The sequence below is a fragment of the Papio anubis genome, chromosome 4 (genome assembly GCF_008728515.1).
Source record: "Papio anubis isolate 15944 chromosome 4, Panubis1.0, whole genome shotgun sequence".
NCBI lineage: Eukaryota > Metazoa > Chordata > Mammalia > Primates > Cercopithecidae > Papio > Papio anubis.
Window position 1 is genome coordinate 65756100 of NC_044979.1, and position 24150 is coordinate 65780249.

The 24150-nt window shown below is 35.5% G+C and overlaps 1 protein-coding gene across 2 annotated transcripts in view; it reads left to right on the forward strand.

The window, feature by feature from the left end:
- The window catches only part of GRM3 (glutamate metabotropic receptor 3), a 229105-nt gene that overhangs the window by 51819 nt on the left and 153136 nt on the right, over positions 1–24150 (forward strand). The window contains exon 2 of one of the 2 annotated variants that reach the window (XM_017956995.3): positions 774–843. The exons of the other annotated variant lie outside the window; for it this stretch is intronic. The gene's annotated coding sequence lies outside the window, so the exon portion shown is untranslated. The remainder of the gene's footprint in view (positions 1–773; positions 844–24150) is intronic. 2 annotated transcript variants of the gene reach the window in all.

The following is a 24150-nucleotide window of genomic DNA, read 5'->3' on the forward strand; positions in this document are numbered from 1 at the left end:
GATACTGGCCAAGAATAATGTGAATAGCTATAAGAAGTAACTTTTGAATTAAAAGAAGGATACTGATAAGAAGTAAGAGCAGTAAGAATTATTTTACATGGGTGCCTTGATGGACTAAACATTACAATAGAAATTAGAAAATGTTGAAATTTAAATTTACTTAGCTTTCTCTAAGAAGTCCATCATTGGTCTATTAGATTTTCATAAAATCCCCTATATATTTGCTTATAAGTAAATTTTTGCTTATAAATAATTGTAATAATATCATTATGGACTATACCTTTCAAACACATCATCCATTCCTTCAGCAATCATTCACTAAGGGTCTTCCCTATTCTAGGACTGAACAAAAGGCTGGAAATAAAATGGTGAACTAGCTTTGCCAGTAAAGTAAATAAAATGAAAATAACAGAAATAGAAGGATAAAAAAGTTCCCACAACAAACTAACAATGGCAGGCAAGGGGCCTATTTTAGACAGATGGGTCCTAGGGGCCTTCACTTAGGAGGTGACATTTAAGTGAGAAGAGTATGGAGAGTTCCAATCAGAGGGATCAGGCCTGGAGTTAGGAGGGAAATTACAGGTTCCAAGAACTGAAAGAGACCTGTGGGACCTGAACATGTAGAAGCAAAAGAAGGAGTGGAACAGATGAATTCAGTGAGGAAGGTGAGGTCTTGATGCCAGGCTGAGGAGCTTAAATATTATCGTAAGTACAACAGATGGTTGTTGAAATGTTCTAAGAAGAGAACAGACATGATCTGCTTTATATTTTAGGATTTCTGCTGGTTAAATGAAGAGTGAATTTACAAGAGATAAGAGGTGAAGTGAGAAGATCAGTGAGAAGGTGAGAGATAATGCTTGCCTGGACCAGAGTGAGCCTTCACCATGAAATTAAAGCAAACATAGGTGAAATATAGAGGACGGAAATCTGCCTTACTGATGTATTGTATATAAAGGGTTCAGGGGCAAGGGAGAAATCAAGATGATCCCATAAGTCTATCTGGGTAGATAGTGACAACATTTACTGGGATTGAGAGTGCTAGCAGTGAGAGAACAAGAGAGAGGACAGCTCTGCCGAGTGGGAATCAAGAGTCTTGTTTTGGACATATTACACTTAAAATTTTGGAGAAAAATGTTAAATTTAAAAATGAAGAGGTTTGAGGGGGAAGATTGAAGAAGTTAACTGCACACATAAGATGAGAAATCATTCTAGGGATTTCAGAAGACATGATGTATAAACAGCATGTTCATAATTATAGATATTTGTTATATTTAAGATTTGCCTGGTTGTTGCAAAAATAAACATCTTTATTATAAGGAAATTTGCCAAAGAGGTATAAATTATGTCTAAAATTAACATATCCAAAACATATCTTTTAAGTTTCTTTAAAAATTCTGCTTTTCCTCTACCACCATTTCCTAGTTGCCCAAGCAGAAATCCTAGATTCTTCTCTGAATTTTCTCTGCATTTCACATTCCCTAGCCATTCAATCTTACATTCCCTAGTAATTTATCAGCAAGTCTTATCCTTACCTCCAAATCAAATATAAAATTTAATTTTCACAATCTCCACCACCACAACCTGCCCAGGCCATCTTGACCATTGCCACTGCCTGGATCTCTGTACTATCCTCCTCATTTGTCTTCCAGCTTCTACCTTGGCAAATTCTCCCTCATACTGTCACACATTGCATTCTCCATTCAGCAGCCAAAGTGGGCTTTTTTAGCATGTCAAGGCATATAATTTTCCAAATGCTAAAACCATAACTCTTATGTAAATACAGAAGACATGTCAAAAATGTTTAACTCATCAATGAGAGAACAACAAGGATTGTAAAACTAGTTCAAAGGATAATTAAAGAAATAGGGCATAGAGGAAAGGCATATTAAAATAAGTTTGTTGAGTGCTATGGTTGCATATGTCCTTCAAAACATGTTTTGCAAACTTAATCCCCAAAGCAACAGTGTTGGGAAGCAGGGCCTAATGAGAAGTAATTAGGTATTAGGGCTCTCGTGAACGGATTAATGCCTTTATCATGGGAGTAGATTTGTTATCACAGGAGTAGGTTCCTTATGAAAGGATAAGCTTGGCCTCCTTTTGACTCTCTTGCCCTCTCTTTGCCCTTCTGCCATGAAATGCCTTAGCAAGAAGACCCTTGTCAGATGCTGGCATCTTGATCTTGGACTTCCCAGCCTCCAGAACTGCGAGAAATAAATTTCTGTTTGTTAAAAATTAGCCAGTCTACGGTATTCTGTTATGGCAGCACAAAATGTACTAAGATGCTAAGAGACAAACTGATTAATGTCCTACAGGCAATAAAACTGTAACATTTGGAGTTATTTTTTTCTATCTTTTCTATAAGTTAGAAATGATTTGCCTTGCTAACAGACAAAATCTACAGGTTAACATGTGATTTCACAGACTCTGTGCCCGAATCAAAAATAAAGTGAATGTCAAACAAAGGTACTTTCCCCTAGAGAATTAAATAATCCTTGGAAGGGCCAATTAGACAATGTTCTAGTATAATAAAGGATGACACACATACCCGTACTTTGGGCTTGTTTCCAAGTACATAATTGTTCTCAACAAGCATAAGTCAGTTTCTAATCCTCTGTTTTCAAACATTTTTTCTCTTAGAATAACATACAAATTTCCTATCATAGACTATATATAGAGTCTGTCTACATAATTTGGCCCTTAATCATCTGACTATTTTTACTATCCTCGTCAATCATTATGATCCTACCACACTGATCTTGCTGTTCTTCAAACATTCAAGGTTCTCCTTCAGACCCGTTACTCTTTTCTCACTGCCTACTGCTATTATACCAGATTTAGCAATGACTTATGCCTTCACATCATTCAGTTATTTGCTCAAATCACACATATTCACCTATGCACCTGCCACATCTCTCTATCCCATCACTTTTCTTCATAGAGTTTATAGTATGACACAACAGTATTTCTTTATGTGTCTACTTGTTTTTATTGACCTCTTTTATTAAAATATTAATGAATTTTTACCTGTTTTATTCTTGAAGCTATCTCTGCTATTTTTAACAGTGCCTGGTACATAATAGGCACATAAAATATTTTTGAATTAATAATTGAAGTACATAAACACCAACATCTCAAAATGAAAATGTTGTTTTCTTAGAATAATTTCTGACTTTATTAGAGAAAAAAATTAAAGAAGTAATTCCAAAAACCAATAGTAGAGCAGGTGTCAGGTACGGGGCTCAGGATATGAAAAGACATTTTATTTGGGGGAGGAGGGGAAGGCAGCACATCAATTCCAGACCTACAGACTGGACAGATCCATTATGAAATGGCAGAAAATAAAGGCAGTTTTCAGATGCTGGTAATATGAGCAGGTCCAGATAGGTGGATTTTTATCATCAAGAAGGATGGTCTGGCAATAGGTAAGTAATGGATATCATCATAAAGGGTGAACATGGAATAAGGATAATTGAAGGGCAGACCACTATCATTCATTGATAGCTTGCTCTATGTGAGGCTCTATACCAGGCACTTTACCTATGTCATCTAATTTAATCCCAATCAAAACCCCTTGAGGTAAATAGTATAAGGCTTACTTTTAAATAAGGAGACCATTTCTTCAGGAAGTAGAAGTTGCATACAATTAGTAAGTGGCAAAGCCTACCTTAGGACATGGGTCAGTTAGAAGCCCATGTACTAATACTGATCTTTGCTGCTCCCCAATGCCTCCCCACACACAAACATAGCAGGAGACAGGTGCTCAAGTAGGAAGCTTTAACATGAGTAAGCCCACCTAAAGACTGCAGAAACAAAGACACACAGACCAGGATTCAATAGAAGAACTCAGTGAAACTGAGTGATTAAAAGAAAAAGGACAAGCTTCTAGCTACCAAAGTCATCAGGGCCAGGAGAAATGGCCAAATCATAGGAAAATAAGAAAACAGGATCTTAAATGGAGAGCAACATTTTTATGTTGTTAATCATAATGAACAACATAAAATCTCACTAACAAAAACCAACGCATGATGTTAGAGCAGAACCTTCTTGAAGCTAACATGCAATTGCAATTTAGAATTCCTGAAATATCTCACAACCATAACCAAGAATGATCCCTGGAGTGTCTCATGGTGTGAGAGAGACTATCTCAGGTAACAGAGATTATCTCAAAAAGAAAGAGTCCAAAAAGAGAGTTAGAGCAACTGTTATAGAAACTCAATTCATTGCAATGAGTATTTATTGAACACCTACTCTTTACAGGATACTGTGGTAGATCTGAAAGTACCAGAAAGTAAAAACTATCTCTTCTGAGTTCTTTGACCACAGCAAAGCTTTGAAGAGTAGAGCATTTAGTAACTGCATTGCCTACTTTCAACTCATTACACTGGAAATGAAAGATAATCTCCTTTTTACTACAATTTCATGTTTCACACAGGCAACTATGTATTAAGTTCATAAATCAGTTCCACACTATTAATTCCACAGTTTTTCATTAACACTGGGTTGTAGAAGACAACCCAACATTAACCCAGTATGGACTGTGGAGGTGAGAAGTTAATTGTTTGGATTGACACCAGAATTATTTCCCTCACTTAGATGCATACAGTTTTGAAAATAAGAATGGGAAGTCTCTCTAACAACTAACCAAATAACTCACTCAGAAATGAAGTACGAACTCATTGTTAAAAATCAAACAGAAAGGCCAGGCGCGGTGGCTCATGCCTATAATCCCAGCACTTTGGGAGGCTGAGGAGGGCAGATCATGAGGTCAGGAGATCGAGACCACGGTGAAACCCTGTCTCTACTAAAAATACAAAACATTTGCGAGGTGTTGTGGTGGGCGCCTGTAGTACCAGCCACTCAGGAGGCTGAGGCAGGAGAATGGTGTGAACCTGAGAGGTGGAGCTTGCAGTGAGCAGAGATCACGCCACTGCACTCCAGCCTGGGCAACAGAGCAAGACTCCGCCTCAAAAAATAAATAAATAAATAAAATAAAATCAAAGACAGAACCAAACCTCATTCTCATTTCTCTTAGAAGTTTGAGGGGGGAAAAAAATGACAAAGCATTTAATGGATTATATAAAAGGTATTAAGTACTAATCCATGGTATATTTATTTTAAACTATCTGGTTTCACTTAACAAGTGATGTTTTTATTTGGCCATGAAAGTTAGGTCATTTTTCAGGTTCTGCTCTTTTCCTGAGGAAAATTGCTAATGCCAAGACAGTACTCATTGTTTGACAAGCAACACAATGACTGGTGTTCTATGGATTGAAGGAGAAATAACTGTTATCTTCACTTCCTCACACATTAGGTTGTTCACAGTCTACTTTTATGTTAATTCTTTTCAGAGCACTTCTGTGGGGTAATGAAGGAAGATCAAGGGTTCCCTTTCATGGCTACAAAGTTAATTACTGCAATCAGAGAGCATTTGCAATAGTGGTTTGTACCAATGCTTATCAAGCCCTTAAAAGTAGTCATTTGCTTGATTCCTGGACAAATCACACGAAATAAAGAAGTCCATAAATGTACTTCAATTACCTTCCTGATTTATTTATCCCTTTCTTTCTCAACTGAAGTTCATTGAACTGTAGGCAAGAAAAGACAATGAACTTGTGGTAGATTAAAAATAGAGAAGTTGTCATGGAAAATGATCTATTTCTTTTCTCCTATAAATAGATTTAAGATTTTAGAAAGGTGTTCATTATGAAAAGAATATCTGATTTGATAGCTTTTTGAGCAGATTCTGCTTCAATTCTGAAAATTAAAGTTATATAAGACCTAGAATTAAAATCTTTCCATAATGTTCAGAATATGTAATATATAATATCTTTCCATAATGGTTTGAATATATATATTTCTTCTATCTGCTATAGTAACACCAATATAGGGAATAGGACAAAGAGGCCTAGAACCTAGTCCTGCTGTTATTTAATTAGCAACTTAATCTGTAACAAGTAAACGAGTCATCCACTCTATTAAGGTCAAACATTAAAGGAAGGGAAAGCTGAGCTTTGGCATCAGATACTACATGGCTTCAAAGCATGAACTCCCATTTACTTGCTATGAAACTGCAAGTAAGTTACTTAAGGCTTCTAAACTTTAGTTTCCTCAACAAAAAAGTAAGAGTAACAATGTCTACCTCAAATAACTATAAAGAATATTAAAGGAGATAACATCAATAATTTTCTAACACTTATTAGGCATTTTTAAAAGGTGGCTCGCTTCCCCTAGAACTCACAATATCTGGATTTACGGAAGATATCATTTAGACAATGATGGTGCCTTTTTAAGTTGTAGAAAAGCAAAAATGAAACTCCTAAGATAAACAGTGATAGCACTCATGATGAATAAAATTTTTCATATGAAAATATATTGTCTAGAAAAGTACAATTTGCCTTAGCTTTTACTGATAAATAACAAACCAGTTGGAGTAGGAGTTTACTTTGTTTCCTGTCAAAGCTGGCTAACCAATTCTTTCTGTAAACACTTGCTGTTCTTCTGCAAGTTAATTCCTGGCCTTCTATTGTTTTCTAAACATGCCTGTTTCCTTTGCACCAAAGAGCTCAGTCTGTCTGTGGAAGGCTGAATAATGCCCCTATAAAAGACATTCACCTCCTAATCCCCATAATCTGCAATTGTTACCTTCTCTGGCAAAAGAGACTTAGATATGATTAAATTAAGAAAGAGTGATGTGAGATTATCCTGCATTATCCAGGTGGGCTCACAGCAATTACAAGTTTCCTTATAAGAGAGGCACAGGAAGGTCAGAGGGTGGGGAAAACAATGTGACAATAGTAAAGATTGGGGGAATGAGGCCATAAACTAAGGAATCCCTAAAACCTCTAGAAGCTAGAAGAAAAATGAAACAAAGTTTCCCCAGTGCCTCCAGAAAAAGAGGATAGCCCCGCTGACATTGGTTTTAGCCCTGGACTTATTTCAGACTTATGACCTCTAGAACTGTAAGAGAATACCTTCATATAATAGCTTCTTACACCACTAAATTTGTGGTAATCTGTTAAAGCAGCAATAGCATACTAATATACCATCAGTACATTCTATGCTGTTGATAGCTCATCTGTTTTATAAAGCTGAAGAGTATTTTTTGCTTTTGGTTCCTCTGTAGTAATGGTAGTAGTAGTAACAGTGGTGGTGGTGGTGGTGGTGGTAGCAGCTCCTGCCTTTCTGTCAAACACTGGGTTAGATATCTTACCCACATTGTCTCTTGTACTTACACAATTCTATGCTATGAGGGAACCTCTCTTAAACCCATTGTACAGATGAGACAACTAAGACCAAGATTCCAACCCAAAACTATCTGTTGTCAAAGTCCATTGTCTTAATCACTCTGCTATTCTGACTCTCCTGACCCTATCCCATCTTTTCTCCCTTGTTCTCAGATTCCTATCCTATTGGGAATATGGGTGGTAAAAGATGCCTATTTCTTATAGTTTCTTACAAAGCAGGCTCTTCTAAAGAGAGAATGCTTTGACTTATAGGTATGTGTTTTAAAAAAATAAAGCTATTAAGAAACTGCCTACATAGAGAAGGAGAAGGGAAGTAGGAAAAAGAGAAAAAAATAGGGAGGGAATTAGAGAGAAGAATCTTTGAAACCACATACCCAAATTTGTTGTCTCCTCACATACAGGGGCTTTGAAAGTTGAGAACACCTTGAATAGAGGAAGAGAAGTAAGAACAATTATAGTATACAGTTAAACATAGGCCAAAAAAAAAAAAAGAAAATAATACAAAAGATACAAATATACATGGTTTGTATATATACAAATATACACAGAACCAGTGAAAAGAGCAGCCTGACCCAAGGATCAAATCTGAATTAGGAAAGGATGGAAAATATTTACAATAATAAAGCAAGGTCAGTTTTTGGAGATGCTTGACCGTCAGGGGGTGTTCAGCCCTGATTCGTCAGAGGATGGAAAGGCTTTGTTCCTTAAGAGAGAATTACGAAAAACAGACTTTTTTCTGAAATTTTTGCTTTCTTTCCCCACATTATCAATTTTCCTAAAAGTGTAAGCTTAGAATTAATTCCAAAATGAAGGTAATTTTCAGAAATGTTGACATAATTCAATAACCATTCTAAATTTTTAAGTTTATAACCTAGAGGTAATAAATATTACTAATTTTGAAATGATTTCCCTAAAAAAATTGAAATCCCTTGGCAAACTTACTTTCACAGACTATTTACAGTGTATTACATATTTACGCAGCTCTAAGAGGCAATAATTCCCTCCCTGGTGTTCCAAAGCTCTTCTAAAATAGATACCAAAACCCATCTCTGGTGTAAGAAATGTTTGAAGATGGACAAGCAAGGAACTGACCTGCTGACTCGAACTCTTTTAGCTACATTATCTCTGTCTTTTCATCAATCCTGAAAATGCTATGGGGTAATATTTTTAATCTCCATTTTATAGATGAAAACTCTAAGACTCATAAGACTTAAATAAGTTGACTGTTCTTATAGATAATAAATAGAAAAACGGTCTGAGCTACAATGTTGTCTATTCATTGGCAAGGAATTAAACTGAAACAGACATTTTAACAATAATATCCTTTAATCCATACATTTTCTATAGCAGCAAACATTTCAATTACATGGAAAAAGCAATTGAACTGGGGGATTTACCAAGGTTTCAATGGCCTCACCTCTTTGAACCAAGGATACCTTGACATTCTTATGACAAAGAACAACTGTGCCTGCATCACAATCTACTGTTAATACTCTGAGAGGAAAGGATGCCTCAAAGCACCCTTTCAGAGAAAGCTTATTAAAAGTCCCCTCCTGAAAAGGTAACTTAACTCCTTGTTTGGGGCTCAGTCCTTTGGATGTTAATCTGACTGGCCCGGTGCACCTAAATAATAAATATCTTCCTCAACCCCTCCCCCACCACCACAAATAAAAATGTCCCCTCTCTTTCTACAGTCCTTTTACCTGGTAAAAGAGTCCCATGTCTAAAAAGCCTTGAGACAGATAGATGTATAATACACACACACACACACACACACACACACACACACACACACAAAATAAATGCTTGGAACCCCAATGCACAAATGCACAACTTTCAAGTTCAATTTTCTATTTAAAAACTAGAAAAGTGGTGAATGTCTGCTGATGTGTTAATATCTAATACAGAGAACAAAACGAGTTACCCATGTGAATCTGAAAAGCCCTTAAGAACACTTTCCCAGAAAAGGGCCATGGTAGCAGTAGCTGCCTCATCTGAGTGTCGTAAGCCAGTTCCATTTCACATTCTGCCCTGTCTTCCTCATTAAACCACGTGTCTTAGACAATTTGAGGTTTAGAAAAACATGGCCCCACTAGCAGTATGTAGGAAGCTGTTCAGTTTTGCACACATGTTGAGGCTATACTCCAGAGAGGGGTAACTAATGAATTTTCCACAAGCCTCTGAAGATCTTAAATCACCTGTACAAAATCAGAGATTTTAAAGTAAAAAATTATAGTTTAACCATAAAAGCGAAATATAGGGAGAGAAGCCATTAGATTGTTTCAGGAGCAAGACCCTTGAGCTTATTAATTAGGAAAGGTTGAAATCCAGAAAGAGAAAATTCACTGAAATCAGATCAGCTACCTTAATAAAACAAATTCTCTCAATTTATTTTGAATAACAGAAGTTAACACCTACCAGCTTATATAGGAAATTAGAAACAATACGTATTAGCCTGAAATTTTTTCTATCCACCCCTTATGAGTTATAAGTCAATCCAGACACAGAATCTGGATGGTTCCTGCACTGTTTATTGTGGTAGTTAAATAACTTGGCAATTATTATTCTTAATGCCTATTCCTAAAACATCACCTTCTTTTCTAACTTTATTGTATTTCCCATTGATAGACAAAACACATTGATAAGAGTAATTAAACTTAACACTAGTCATAAGAAGCAAGCAATTTTCAAAAAAGCACCGAATACCTACAGGTCATGGTATTATAGGGAACTTGTGTTTTCCTAAAATATTCTTTGGTTTTCCACATTTTGAACATGGCTTATTTATTCAATCACAAAAAGTTTTACCATGAATATAACTTATACCTTCTATCATACACTGAAATAGAAAGCCAACAGATCTTGGTACAGATTTAGTTCATCCAGAAATTAACAAAATGGTTTTGAAATAACTTGGTCAAGAGGAAAGTTCATTGCAGAGAAAAAGTTATGCATCATGAGATGAGGAGAACTAGCTTTTCCCAGGAGATAAAGGGGAAATAAAAGGTCACACTTGTTATTACCATTATCCTTGCTCTGGGATAAGAAAAATTTGACCTGCATCCATGTAAATTTGAAAATTTTGAGAGACCTTAATGAATGTCTACTCTACAAAGATCTCTGGTTAATGAATCACACTAGTAACCCACACTAGGCTTCACAGCATGCTCTTCTTAAACTTTGTGAATTTTCCACACTCCAGAGGCTGGTAATATTCCTCAGATATTTCCAGCACACTGAGAACAGAACCATCTGTCTGTGAGATTGTCATTAACCAAGCTCATGAAACTGATATATAAAGGTCTGAATTCCATTTTATTGATTTGCAATAAGAAATATTATCTTGGAGGCAGGAATACCTAAATCTGCATAACTAGTCAACTATTTATTTTAGACGGATCTAAACAGGAAGCCAATTCATAATCAAAAAATAATTTGAAAAGCATGAAATTAGAACTGAGAGTTAAAATTAAGGGAATTCATTAAAAGGCAGTTGTCTAACACTCTCCAAAAGCCCTTTAGTTTCTGTTAAAGCATTCAATATGGGAGATTTTATTTCTGATTTTTAATTCTGAGGTGAAATGAGAGCCTACAATCTTACTTTCAAATTCTCAGAAGAAGCCTCACATCAGTCCCCAACCACTAACCGTGACTTTCATTTTTCACTGTAATTTGCACCGTATTTTAATTAACAACACTGCATCTGTCTTGGAAAGTGTTTTCTACCTTCTTTAGCAGGAGAAAAATTGCCCTACACTATTATTACCGAAGTCAGACAGTTATCTTAGTTATGTCCCAATATCTTGACCCAGAACACAATTAAGGAAGCCAGAAAGAGAAATACTGTGCCATATCAGGATATTATTCCTGATATTTTATAGAGAATACAAGTCATTTATATAAAAATGCAATGTGAATGGGGTCAGGTTAAAAGAAACCGTTTCTGCTGTCATGTGTTCTACTTGGTGGCTGGAAAAGATAAATACTAAAGTTCTGAGATACACTCATAAGCATTCAACTTATGTTAATAGCATCAAACCATTAACTTACCCTCTACTAATTTGAAACGTATCATTTCAAACAGATTAATTGAAGTTCATTGTAATTTTATTGAAAGTCTAAATGTAAATATTTTACACTTTTAAATTTTCATAATCCGAAACATAATCCAAATTAGCAAGGCTCTACTACTATTTAAACCACAATTGCATTCTGTTATCCAGAATTAAACTGGAAAACAGATTTTCATTAGTACTTTTTTTAAATAACAATAACCTGTAGCCTAATAAGAAACTAAATACAACCTGAAAAAGATAAACAATGTCCAACTGAAGAACATTTTATTACATTTTTATATATTGAATATCATGCATGGTAACTATTAACTAGATTATAATAACCAGAATAAACACCTACTAGTCTATTAAGCAAAAGAAACTTTACTGTACTTGAGAAGTTATTCAAAACAATAAATTTAGGGGTCTCAACACAGAGTCCTAATATTAAAGGTAAAAATCTAAGTTAATTTGAGAAAGTATGACAAATTCCTGCTGGCAGAGATATCAATAATGAAAAAGTTGAGAAATCTCTTCTGGTAGTTTTAAAGATTAAGGCAGTTTAAATTTTGTTTTATTATACAATATTGCTAAAACTGTTTCTCCTTTATTTTCAACATGTATTTCCTTTGTTTTAAACTAAATTGAAGTAATTCATTGTGAATCATCCATAATTTGCCCACCTATATTATCCTCTTGCTCTCTTTATTAAATCTAATTTATTCAAAGGGCACAAGACATCCAACTGTAACTACTCAAACTTATGTATTGACCTTCAAGTTTCAGACCCCAAAGGAATACTCTCATGGGAAATAAAAATTCATACATCTATAAATATTTCATAATTTCTAAGAGTGGCTTTTCTGAGGGTATTTAGGCAAAAGCTGAGGCAAGGCTGGGCTTCCCTGAATTTGAAAGTATTATTCATTTTATGTAAAACTGATACAATCTCATATTTCAGAATTTTCTATACATATGATTGTCACATCAGATCTTTACAACCATACTCTAAGGTAAGCATATTAGAGTCAATCTCTACTTCATTACACTAAGGAAGACACTAACAAGCACAGATTCAGGGCTTTGTCCTAAGACCACACGCCAGGAAATATTTGAGAGCCAAGACTAGACCTAGGTCATCTTAAGAAGCCCTTCTTAAAATTCTCATTCTAGTAAACAGAAGATACTAAGCTTACCTGAGTATAAATAAGTGTGAGGCCATATAATAACAGAAAATGAACAGGAGACAAATTCCTTCCTAGATTATCTGGGGATTATCTCAATCCTTCACTTTACAACTTGTCTGGAACATCATAGCCCTGTGGATCATCAGGGTTGATCAGCCTGGCTGGTTAGGCCTGCATCTCTTCATCCCTTGCTGCATCTTCTGTGGACACCGTGAATGATGTTCCTAAATCAGGCTTTCACATGTAGCTGCATATCCCCGCTAGATGCCCACAACAACCAGCTCTATTTAAAATCACAGAATACACAGAGCTATCACATTTTCAAGAATCTAAGACTCTAAAATAGTGCTTAAAAGAGTATATGGCTTATATTCCAATGAGGCTCTGATAAAGATCAGAAGTATGAGCTTCAGTTCAGCTCTAGAATCCCTAAAAGATCCAATTATGATTCCATCATTCTCGTTTTGTCCTTATTCTTTACAAAATTTTACCTTCTTTACATTGCAAATGAAAGACTAGGCAAGAGTAAACAAAAGGATCTCTATCTTCAGTTTACCTCATTTTTCTTTTTGTTGTTTTTAACATAGAATTTTGACCCTGGCAAACATTTGAGTACCTAGTAGTTCTAACACCTGAACACAGTTCTTGATTTGGACCAAGAGAAAGAACACAATGCCAGGTTCAACAGTGAGCCTGTGTGTCAAGAAGTAGCTGATCTTTGAGACATTAGAGTCACTCTTAACGAGAAAAAATAGGCAAAACAAACATAAAAGAAAACAAATCACCCATGTTGAGTCCTAGGAGATGATTTCCCACAAGCTGAATAAACTTTCTTCAGTTAAACAAATAATCCTAGAAATGAAGTTTTGTTTTCATACTTTGAGGACATATAGTAATGATTACCTGTGGTTTTTCTCACTGGAAACCCTGACAGTGAGACAAAATATTTTTTTTTCCATTTTTCCCAGATAAATGTCTTAAGACATTTCTAGAATATGAACACTTCTTAAGTCAACGTTTTACATTTAAATTTAAATTTTATAATCATCATATCTAACTTTATTCAAAGCACAAATCCTAGAGGCAGGCAAAGCTTTTGTTTATTAAGGACCATTTCACAATATCCCACTCACTAAGATCTCTTGCTTACTACCTCAAAGAGGTGGGGGAACCTTCCCTATATGAAATCTAGTGTGAAAGGTTCATGGAATTTCTATATATTCTGAGGACTTTTTTTTAGAAGGAACACCTTTGAAGTTCAATCTCAGGTAAGAGAGCAGAGAAATTGAGTAGACAGGAGAGAAGTGTACTAGAAGAAGTAGCTTACATTCAAAAGTCATTGAAACACATCAGAAGAGTGTGTTAGTGTCTAAGTAAGACCTTGGGCCTAAATCCATATGGATGTGTAAATGAGGATTATGTAATACTCATACCCTGTATTACAACTGCCAAAAGTATACAAGAAGGGAAATTTTCACTTTGTTCTCTAGGAACGTGTATTCATTCATTCACCCCATCTGCCTTTGACTAAACCAGAGCTCAGCCGAGTGGAATGATTCATCAAAAAAGAAATGGAAAGTTGATGGCACAGTCAGAACATCAGAGTTCCATTGAGTGTGTTCCACTGAAACACACAACCTGAGTCCCTTTTAATTAAAACAATTGAAACAGTAAAATGGGTTTATAACTTTTTAAGGTCCTTTCTAATAAACCTGTCCTAGACACCAGACATATGTTCAATGATCTTTAAAATTAAAATAAGCTTTGAGACGTCTATGGAATGCTGCCTCCCGTTCCCCAAAAAGTTTCAGATATGCCTCTATTAATACAGTTGCTTAATCCCATTATTTTATCTCTTTCTGTTGGTCTTCAATTATCTCTCTACTCACCTCAGGCAATGATTGAAGTTTTTTCTGTATTCCCTTAGTCTACTAATCCTGACCCTGCTAATATTTCACATGGCAGCCTCATTTAAACAGTAAAAGCAAGTATTTTCATATTATGTATTAATAAAAAGTACTAGCATTTTTCTCATTTCTTCATTGGCAGTCAAACATTTTTAAACTAAGCCTCTTCTTTATCAATAAGAAAAGTAGAATGAATTATTCTTAAGTTTTGATTACATGCTTTTTGGGTTAACTAGTTATCATAATTTATTCATAGGAATACATTAATAATCAATGATAGCAACACCAATATTGTTCCATTATCACCTGAATAATTCTTTAAAGATTCAGAACCTAACATTGGACCACAAAAGAAAATTGTCCTTTCTAATGCATTTTTTCTATGAACCAAAACATACTTAATATCTTCCTTTGTAAGTCCACTTCATATGGCAGTCTTTCAATACTGTTCACAAAGACAACATCAAACATTTGGAAGTTTGCAATACACCAAAGGAAAGAATGATGATTTATTCAACTTTAATCGGCTCAATATTAATTTCATGAATTTTATACCTAGAGGATTCTGATTGCTATAGTTCTTACCATGAATAAATTTTGCTCTTCGAAACTGGTAATTAATTCTTACACCTTGAAAGACTGAAAAACCTAGGCCTCTGAATACATTTACATGGAAATTAACATTCTTTTCTACTGTTTCTTTGAAATTTCTTTAGAGATTACCTTTTCTCATTCAGTTCAGACTGTATCAAACATCCATTAATATAGTTCCTTTTCCTTTAGATTCTCAAAGGCTTGGGGCTTAGAGAAACTTCAAGTGTACAAAAATCTAGAAACTAAGGACAAGTCAACCAATGTTAACTATGAACTAATTTCTTTAATCTTTAGAATGGTATGGAATGCTGTATCGTTAGGCAATACTGACATAGGCATCTAATTCACACATAGGTCTTCCCTCTATGATGTAGCATTTTTCTGAACAGTCAAAGGCAATTTTAATAAGGGAACTTATATATAAGATAGGTGATATTTTAATTTGAAAATAGAATCTGGTAGGTAATGCTAAAATATAAATGAATATTCTAAAACTATTCCAATGAGACATTTCCAACAGTTCTCCATTTTTTCCTTCCTTCTTTTAAATTACCTGCCTTTTTCTTTCAATGTCATTTATTTTTCAATCTTTAGACCACTTATTTTCCCATTAAAGTGAAACACAAAGAATGGCTTTCATTACAACTCAGAGAGGTGAAGTGCCAGTCAATTGGCACCAATATATAGGTTCCCTCACTGGAGAACTGAGAGAGTTATCTCTGTTTCTCAATTTTGAGACAGACTCTTCACAATGAATAAGTAATTTGAAAATCAAAAGGATATTTTGTTGAAAAAGGAAGCTGAGGCTAAACTACCTGCATGGTTTAAGTCATCCATATGCTGAGTTGTGAACAAGTAGACAAAGCTCTAGAAGCTTTTTAAAAAATTTTGTGAACATACTAACCCATGTATGCATACACTATAAAATCTGGCATTAAAAAGAACACAAGGGTCTTTTCCTTTGTTTTGCATACATAATTTTGAAAAGCACTTTTTTGGACATGCTGCAAACAAAAATAAAAATAAATAGAAACAGTTTAGTCAAGTTCTAATTTTTATTCTTGGGCTCTCTAATAATTTTATATCACCATGCTTATAGGATGTAAATGTTGCCGGAGCAGTCTCATCTCTCCCCTTTGGAAAAACTTGTCTTTGAACCACTAATTTTTATGTTATGTTTAAAGATCACAAAGTAAGATTATGCTGATGAAGTTTATTAAAAAATTTGGAAGGCAATTTCATAATAGCAAGTAAACACAAAAGTGTCAAAGCACCAGAAATGCTGCACCAGATTTTAGCCCATCTGCAGATAATCTGTCTAGGATGATAAAACTTGTGCTTTGTTTATACAAATCCATAGACTATTTGAATAGAAATTTTATAATATACACTACATTTCGAATTCTAAGGATAAATGAAAATTACTAACAGACACAATTTATAATGAATTCCTTGAAATATTAGACCATTTTCAATTCTGACTTTCCTATAGTTTGGAATATTCCCTTAGCCCTGAAGGTCAAGGCACAGTGTAGTGCTAAAAATATCCATTAGGATTTTAGAGTAGGGTGACCAGAGCCCCTCCTCTTTTACAACTTATTGTTATCTCCATAAACAAAGCTATATTGAGCATTTCCTCTGTTCCATAACAAAGCTATATTGAGAATTTGTACGGTATGATACAAGATGCTGAATTCAACAGAGACCAGAATCGCAGCTTTACAATCTAAAAGGACAGAGAGGATAGACACACAATAGGCCATATATGTCAAAAGGCAACTACAGATAATAAGCATTCAGAATAGGGGAGGTCACTTCCAGTTGGTGTTAGTCAAAACAGGCTTTATGAAAGGCTTTGTGGTGGGCAGTATGCTGATGTACAAGTGGTAAAACAGAGGACACTACAAATCAAGGAGATGACACTAATGGAAATGTAGAGTCAAAGGAGTGCAAGGCTCACATGGAAGCATATGGATCTGGGAGCTAAGAGCCAAGTGCACAGTTGAATGAGGGAGAGAGGAGAGGTTACTCTAGTATGCCAGGCACATGATCTTGAACTAGGAACACTGACCATAGGTTGATATTGACAAAATGGGCTGATTTTTTAAAGTTTACTTTAATTAGCAAAAAATAGCAATATTAAAATAAACATTTTATAATTCACAATTTCATCATATTAACAAAGCAAGTATTTTTATTACTTTGTATTTCCTTCCAGGGATTTGTCCATATGGCTGAATATTTTTACCTAGAAGTTGTCATACAATTTTGCACTTAGATATTTTTCAGTGAACATTATAACATTGAATATATCTCTGCTGCTTTTTAAAGTGTTCTTTGAGGAAATATACTTCCCTAGAAGACTGAATTAGACCGATAGCAAGAGTAGCTAAAAACAGAAGTAATTTCTTGTTGAGTTTTTATAAACACACTTATTTGGAAGGTCCTTAAGCATATCTACACTTGCTACATCTTGAATTTTCCAGACCAATCCTGATAACATTTTGTCCTATAGTCTTCCCCTCTCCACGACTGGTACACTCAGACATCAGATTTTTGTGATATATATTAATTTTATTCTGTAATTTTAGCAAACTGGTTTGGATCACAAATATCCTTCACTTACTTGCAAGTGTGAACTTAGGCAACTTGCTAAGTTCTCTAAATCTTAGTGTTGTCCTCTATAAAACGAGGCAAATAATGATTCCTCCTCCTAAGACTGCTGTGATGAATTAAGGAGGGCTTCCATGACAGACAGTATGGATTGTGGTTAAGAACAGAGACTCTGGGACCATTTTGGCTAAATTCAAAATTTAGTTCTACTCCTGGCTCTGGGACCTTGGGCAAGTTATCTAACATCAACTTGCTTCATGAGAACAATAGGGATGATGATAATAATGGACACATATGTACTCCTGTCAGGGTTGATGCAGGGAACAAAAGAGTAAAGTGGATAAAGTGGCTTGTAATTGTGCCTGGCAGATGCATGTGCTATGAACGGGTTCATTATTATTACATAAAATGGTTGGCATAATATTTAGATCATGGTACGCAGCCAGTAAGTGGTAATTATAGATATTACTTTTTACTCAAGCAGAATGCTTTTATCATCTCTCTTAATCAATGTTTGTTTTCATTCCACTAAACCTGGGAGACATAAACCTAGTTTATTTAACAAACAATTATGTAATATTTACCAAATGCCAGGCACTGGTGCAAGCACTTTACAAATAGTTCATTTAATTTTCATTAAGAACCCTATGAAAAAGGTACTGTGGTGATTCCCACTTTAAAAAATGAGCAGCGTGAATTACAAAAAGGTTATATAATTAGCCGAACGTCACTGAGAGACTATATGTCAATTAATCGACTCCGGTACTAACAGCAGATAGAACTGGGATTCTAAGCCAGGCTCTCTGGCTCTAGAGCCTACACTCTTAACTATGGTACTGTGTGGTTTCCAAGAAAGAAAAACTTTCAACCCATAAGCCCTTTACTCATTTATCTTCTGGGCCATATGCCAAGCACCATAAGCCCCCTTCTTGACACTTGAAGATCTATGGGAACAAGGCCTATAAACATTCAGGCTCCATGCCCAGTGGTCCCTACAGTTTGTATCACCAGTTTTCCAATCCCCCGCCTCCCCAACACATACCCTACAGTGGCCATACATAGAAGCCTAACAGTTCAGGAGATGTCTGGGAAATTCCAAAAACAGAAGGCAGATGAGAAGCAGCAGGGAGTTTTATCCATGAATGTCTTCACAAAAGAATCTAAATGCTGATTGAGGGCATGTTGCCCTCCATTGAGGAGAGACCAGCCCCTGCTGGCAGGAAGCTCAGCGTTGACAACAACCACTGAAAAGAAGGCGGAGAGCTTTGCCAGCTGGGGATAGACATCTGGCAAAGGATCAGAGGGATGCCACGTCAGCTAATCCACCCCAGAGCTGGATTTAAACACATTTCCCCTTGGTGCTATGCAAGAGCTTACTGAGTCCACTACTGGAAGAATAGAGCTAAAGAAATTCACCCAGAAGCAAATCAGTTTCAAAGTAATGAGGGCATAACTCCTAATTATGCATCATTAGAGAGGCCTCCTGACCAGAACATAACTGAGGCTGGCCAGAGTCTAGTCTGAGCATACCTTTAAAGTTTACAATATTGAGCAACTAGGTTTTATTTAAGATTCATGTCTCCATATAAGCAAGGTATAGGAGAGTTCCTTCACAATTAGCTAAGTAGCTCAAATCTCTGTCCTACACATACATACATACATACACACACACACACACACACACACACACAGTTAAAAAAATCTTAATTTTTAATCTCAGAAAAAGGTTATAGAGGCTATTTCACTTTGACACCTAAATTACAACCTACATACTCAAGGTCTCTTTCTTTCACTTACAGTCAAGTAATTACAAGCTTTGATTTCCAATGTGCCCCTGTTTGAGTGCATTTCAGTAGCAATGAGGGCTGAGTTTGGCCCTGAACTCGAAATTTCAGACCTTGAGTTTTTAATCTCAATTGTATTTTGCATTCCTAAATTTTTCAGTTATTCCAATTCTCTGCCTTCCTTAAGGTCCCTGTAACCACAATGAGTTCCCCTAATTCACCCAACTCTACCACACTGCTCCATGGCTCTCCCCAGACAACCTTACTCCCTACGCATCCTACCCCACTGCTTCATAATTCCCCCTCAGCCAGCTAATCACTGATCTTATAGGAGGCTGCTTCTGCACCCTCATTCTAATGACCCAAGTAAATTTTATTCCCTTGCATATGTACCTAACCAGGCTTCCCTTTGTCAGTTTTGTATGACCCCTTTATTTCAACATTCTCTCAACCTCAGGTAAGAAACGCCCCTTCTATCAGATCCAGCCTTGTGGTACCTTCAGGGGAGTAGGGGTGGCAAATGGAACCACTCGCCTCTCATCCCCAAAGATGGACACCTGAGATTCTCTGCTATTAGCTCACACCTGTCGGTGACCCAAGATTTCTTCTTTCCTGAGGGGTTACTTTAGACCTTGAAATGATATCTATTAGTATATACCAAAGTTCTATCAATTGTAGAGATCTAGGAATGCTAAAATTTATAAAATTAGGATACATATCTGAGTCTTACCATAAATGTCTGTAACTAAAAAAACCTATCAATGTATATAATAAGACTTAGTAGATGTAGGGAGACAAGAGTGGAAGAGAGGCATGCAAGAAGTATGAATTATCTTTGGATGACTTTAAGGAAACATTTGTTCTTGTAGGGACAGTTGCAAAGTTAAGCAATGGGAATAACCTATTTGAGGAACCAATATGATGGCATATCTTGCTATTAAAAAATGGAGCTAGCATTTCACATTACGCTCAAATTAAACCGAGCATTTTCTTCTATCTCAAAGCCAATTTTGAGTATGACTTTGTACCCATAGCCACACAATAATCAAGAGAATACTTGTTCATAATAAGGAGAATAGGCTGTAAATGTAACTTCTATTGTCTTATCTTTTCATTTTTTCATAATGCAAATATAACCAATTAAAAATATAAGTAATATAGTCCACTTATTTCTTTCCTATGAACTCCCTAATTTTGAATTTAGTTAAATTTAAAATGTCTAAATTTTTTTCATTTCAACTCTAGAATTCTTATGCTGTCTTCTGCCATTCTAAGTGGTTATTCCTCTTCATGTTTTTCCTAAGTCTTCAAATACAAATAGACTGTTATGCTGAAATTTCACATTTGAATAAATTACATTTATGTTTTATATTTACTGGCAAAGCAGATAGCCCAGGAAAAGTTAAAAAAAAACTTATATAAAATAACTATAGAAGATTGAAGTACTTGATGTGCTTTTCTGAATCTCTATGTCCAAAAGTAAACTGCTAGTACATGGGTGTGTGTGTGTGTGTGTGTGTGTGTGTGTGTGTGCGTGTGAGAGTGAGAATGAGAGAGAGAGAGAGAGAGAGAGAGAGAGAGAGAGAGAGAGAGAGATATTTCAATAACTTGGGGAAAGTCGTTTTAAAAACATACTAAATTTATAGTGGAATGAAGAAAGTCAAGTTTCTTTCTCTGTAATTCTCAACTCTAGTAAACAGTGTATTTTCTCAGAGTCCGTAGAAGACAATATAGCCCAGTGGCTAAAGTTTGTACCTTACAACTAGATAATATGTCTTTAAAGTGTTACCATGTGCCAGTCAAATATAACAATAAACCACAAGGTAGATTATTATTATTATTATCATCTGCATTTTACAGATAAGAAAACTCAGGCACAGAAAGGGTAATACACCAAAGTCACAGAGTTAGAAAAGTGTTAAAGCCCTTGTTCCTCCTATCCAGGTTGTCTGGCTCCATTATTCATGCTGTAAACCAGTCTTCATGTCGCCTTACTTAACCTGTAATCCTGGCCCTACCATAGTAGTTGTGTGGCCTTAGACAAGTACTCTCTCTGAGCCCCACTTTCCTCATCTATAAAGTAGGGACCATAATAAAATATATTTATTATAGTAGGGGCTCAGTAAATATGATTTGTCTTCTCAAAATTTAAAATGATAGAACAGTTGCCTGTAAAACATATATCACAGCTTTTGTGAACATTTAATAATGGACAACTTTGCAGAGCAAATCATAATGTGGCACAACAGATAACTGCATGCATATATGTACATAAATGTATATGCATATATTAGGCCATATTTTCCTGAGTTATTTTTGCAAAGTATTTCCACAATATTATTTGGTGGCACGTTAAATATACTAAGCACTTTTCTACCATTTTATATACTTTTCCAAAATACATTCCTTCATCATTTCCTTTTTACTTTCTCTTGTAGTCTCTGTTCCACTCCCATCATTGCACAACAACTACCCTATTCGTGATCATTGATATCCTTTAGTTGCCAAATATACTGGTCTCTATTGGTCTTCATCTGGCTTAGCTTTTCAGAGAAAGGAAGACAATGCATAATGGGTGCTCAATAACTATTCACCATCATCACAACTTATAGTTAATTAATTACACATACACTGTCCTAAGCCAGGCACTCTCTAAAGCTCTTTTTGGTTTTCTGGATTCCTCTTTTTCCACCTACCTCCATTACACATATAATTCCCCAAGGTTCTGTCCTCAGTCCTCTTTTCATTTCACTGTTTTATTTACACTTAGGGAGCCTAGATCCATCTCTTCTATTAGGGTACATATACCTTAAACCTGACGTAATCCTGAATTCTACACACTCAGTTCCAAACCTCTGGACATTTTACATGAATGTTGAGAAAATACCTGTAATTCAACATGTCAAAGCGGAATTCACCTCCTACAAAACCTGTTTCTACTTTTGTATGCTCTTTCTGTCAGATCTTCCAGAGAAAAACCTCAGAGGTAGTCTTAACTTGTCTCTCTCCTCAAAGTCTAGTCCTCAAATTCTGCTTACTTTACTTTGACTTGCCGCTTAACCTCCTCTTCACTCCTGCTCTTCTCTATAATTGGTTCTAATTACTTTTCATCTGAACCACTGTAGCTGTATTTGTAAGTCATTCTTCCTTCCTCCTGGCATCATTTTCAGTATATTCTGTTTGCTGCCATAGTGTTCTCTTCCTAAAACTCCTTTAGCGTTATGTCACTTCATCACTCCTCTACTTAAAAACCTTTAATAGTTGCATTTAAAATAAAGTATATTTGGGGGAAGATACATGAGATAATTTAAATCTTTCCAATAATGTACAAAGATCAAATCAGGGTAAACTGGCATATACATCACCTTGAATATTTGATTTTATGCCAGAAACATTTAAATTATTCCCTTCTAGGTATTTTGAAATGTACAATAGATTATTGTAAACTATAGTTACCCTACATATCTATAGAACCCTAGGTCCTACTTCTTTTTAAAACTGTACATTTGTATCCATCATCAACCTCTCTACATGGCCTTGCCCCTCTACTCTTCCCAGCCTCTGGGAACTGATCTACTCTCTATCTTCAGGAGATCCACTTTCTAGCTCCCACATATGAGCAAGAACATGTGATATTTGTCTTTGTGTGTTTGTCTTATTTTACTTAACATGATGATCTCCAGTTCTATCCATGTTGCTGCAAATAACAGAATTTCATTATTTTACATGCCTGAATAACATCTCATTGTTTACATAACATTTTCTTTATCAATTCACTCATTGATGCATACTTAGTTTATTTTATATTTTGGCTATTGTGAATAATGCTGCAATAAACAAACAAATGCAGATATCTTTGGTACACTGATTTCCTTCCTTTTGAATATATACCCAAGAGTGGAATTGCTGGATCAAATGGTAGTTCTATATTTAGCTTTTTGAGGAAAATCTATACTATTCTCCATAGCATCTGTACTAATTTACGTTTCCACCAGTAGTGTACAAGGGTTCTGCTTTTTATATGTCCTCATCAACATCTATTAGTTATTCCATGACTTTTTGATAAGAGTTGTTTTAACCGGAGTGAGATGACATCTCATTTTGGTTTCAATTTGCATTTCTTTGATGATTAGTGATGTATGTTTTTTCATATACCTGTTAGTCTTTTGTATGTCTTCTTTTGAGAAATATATATTCAGATATTTTGCTCATTTTAAAGTCAGATTATGTTTTTTGCTACTGAGTTATTTGAGCCCCTTGTAGTCTCATATTCAAAGTGCTCCACAGCTTAGCTCCTCTTTGTTAATCGTATTCAACTTTCAACCCATGTCTCATATAACTATCACCTTCTTCCACATATCCAGATATTCTGTGCTAACAGTTTCCCCCATGAAAGTCCCATCTTTTCTCCCTTCATATCATTGCTCATGTTATTGTCTCAGTCTGACACAACCTCCAGGCCACTCCCTAACCCCGTCAAACCTCACCTATCTTTCAAAGCAAAACGCAATTTAGAGCTTGTTTCCCTGTTCTTGTAGGATGCCTTTCTCTGTACTTCATTTGGTACAAAATATAGTCTCTTGTTTGAGTTACATGGCCAGGGCAGCAGAAATATGTCTTAACTCTCTTTATGTTTCTTACCACTTCTAGCAAAGTAGTTCTATGTATATAGAAAATGTCCAGATATTGAATAAATTAGTATATGTGACAACAATAAAAAAATGGGGCTCACAGACTTCCAAATACAAAGAACATAATTGACCAAG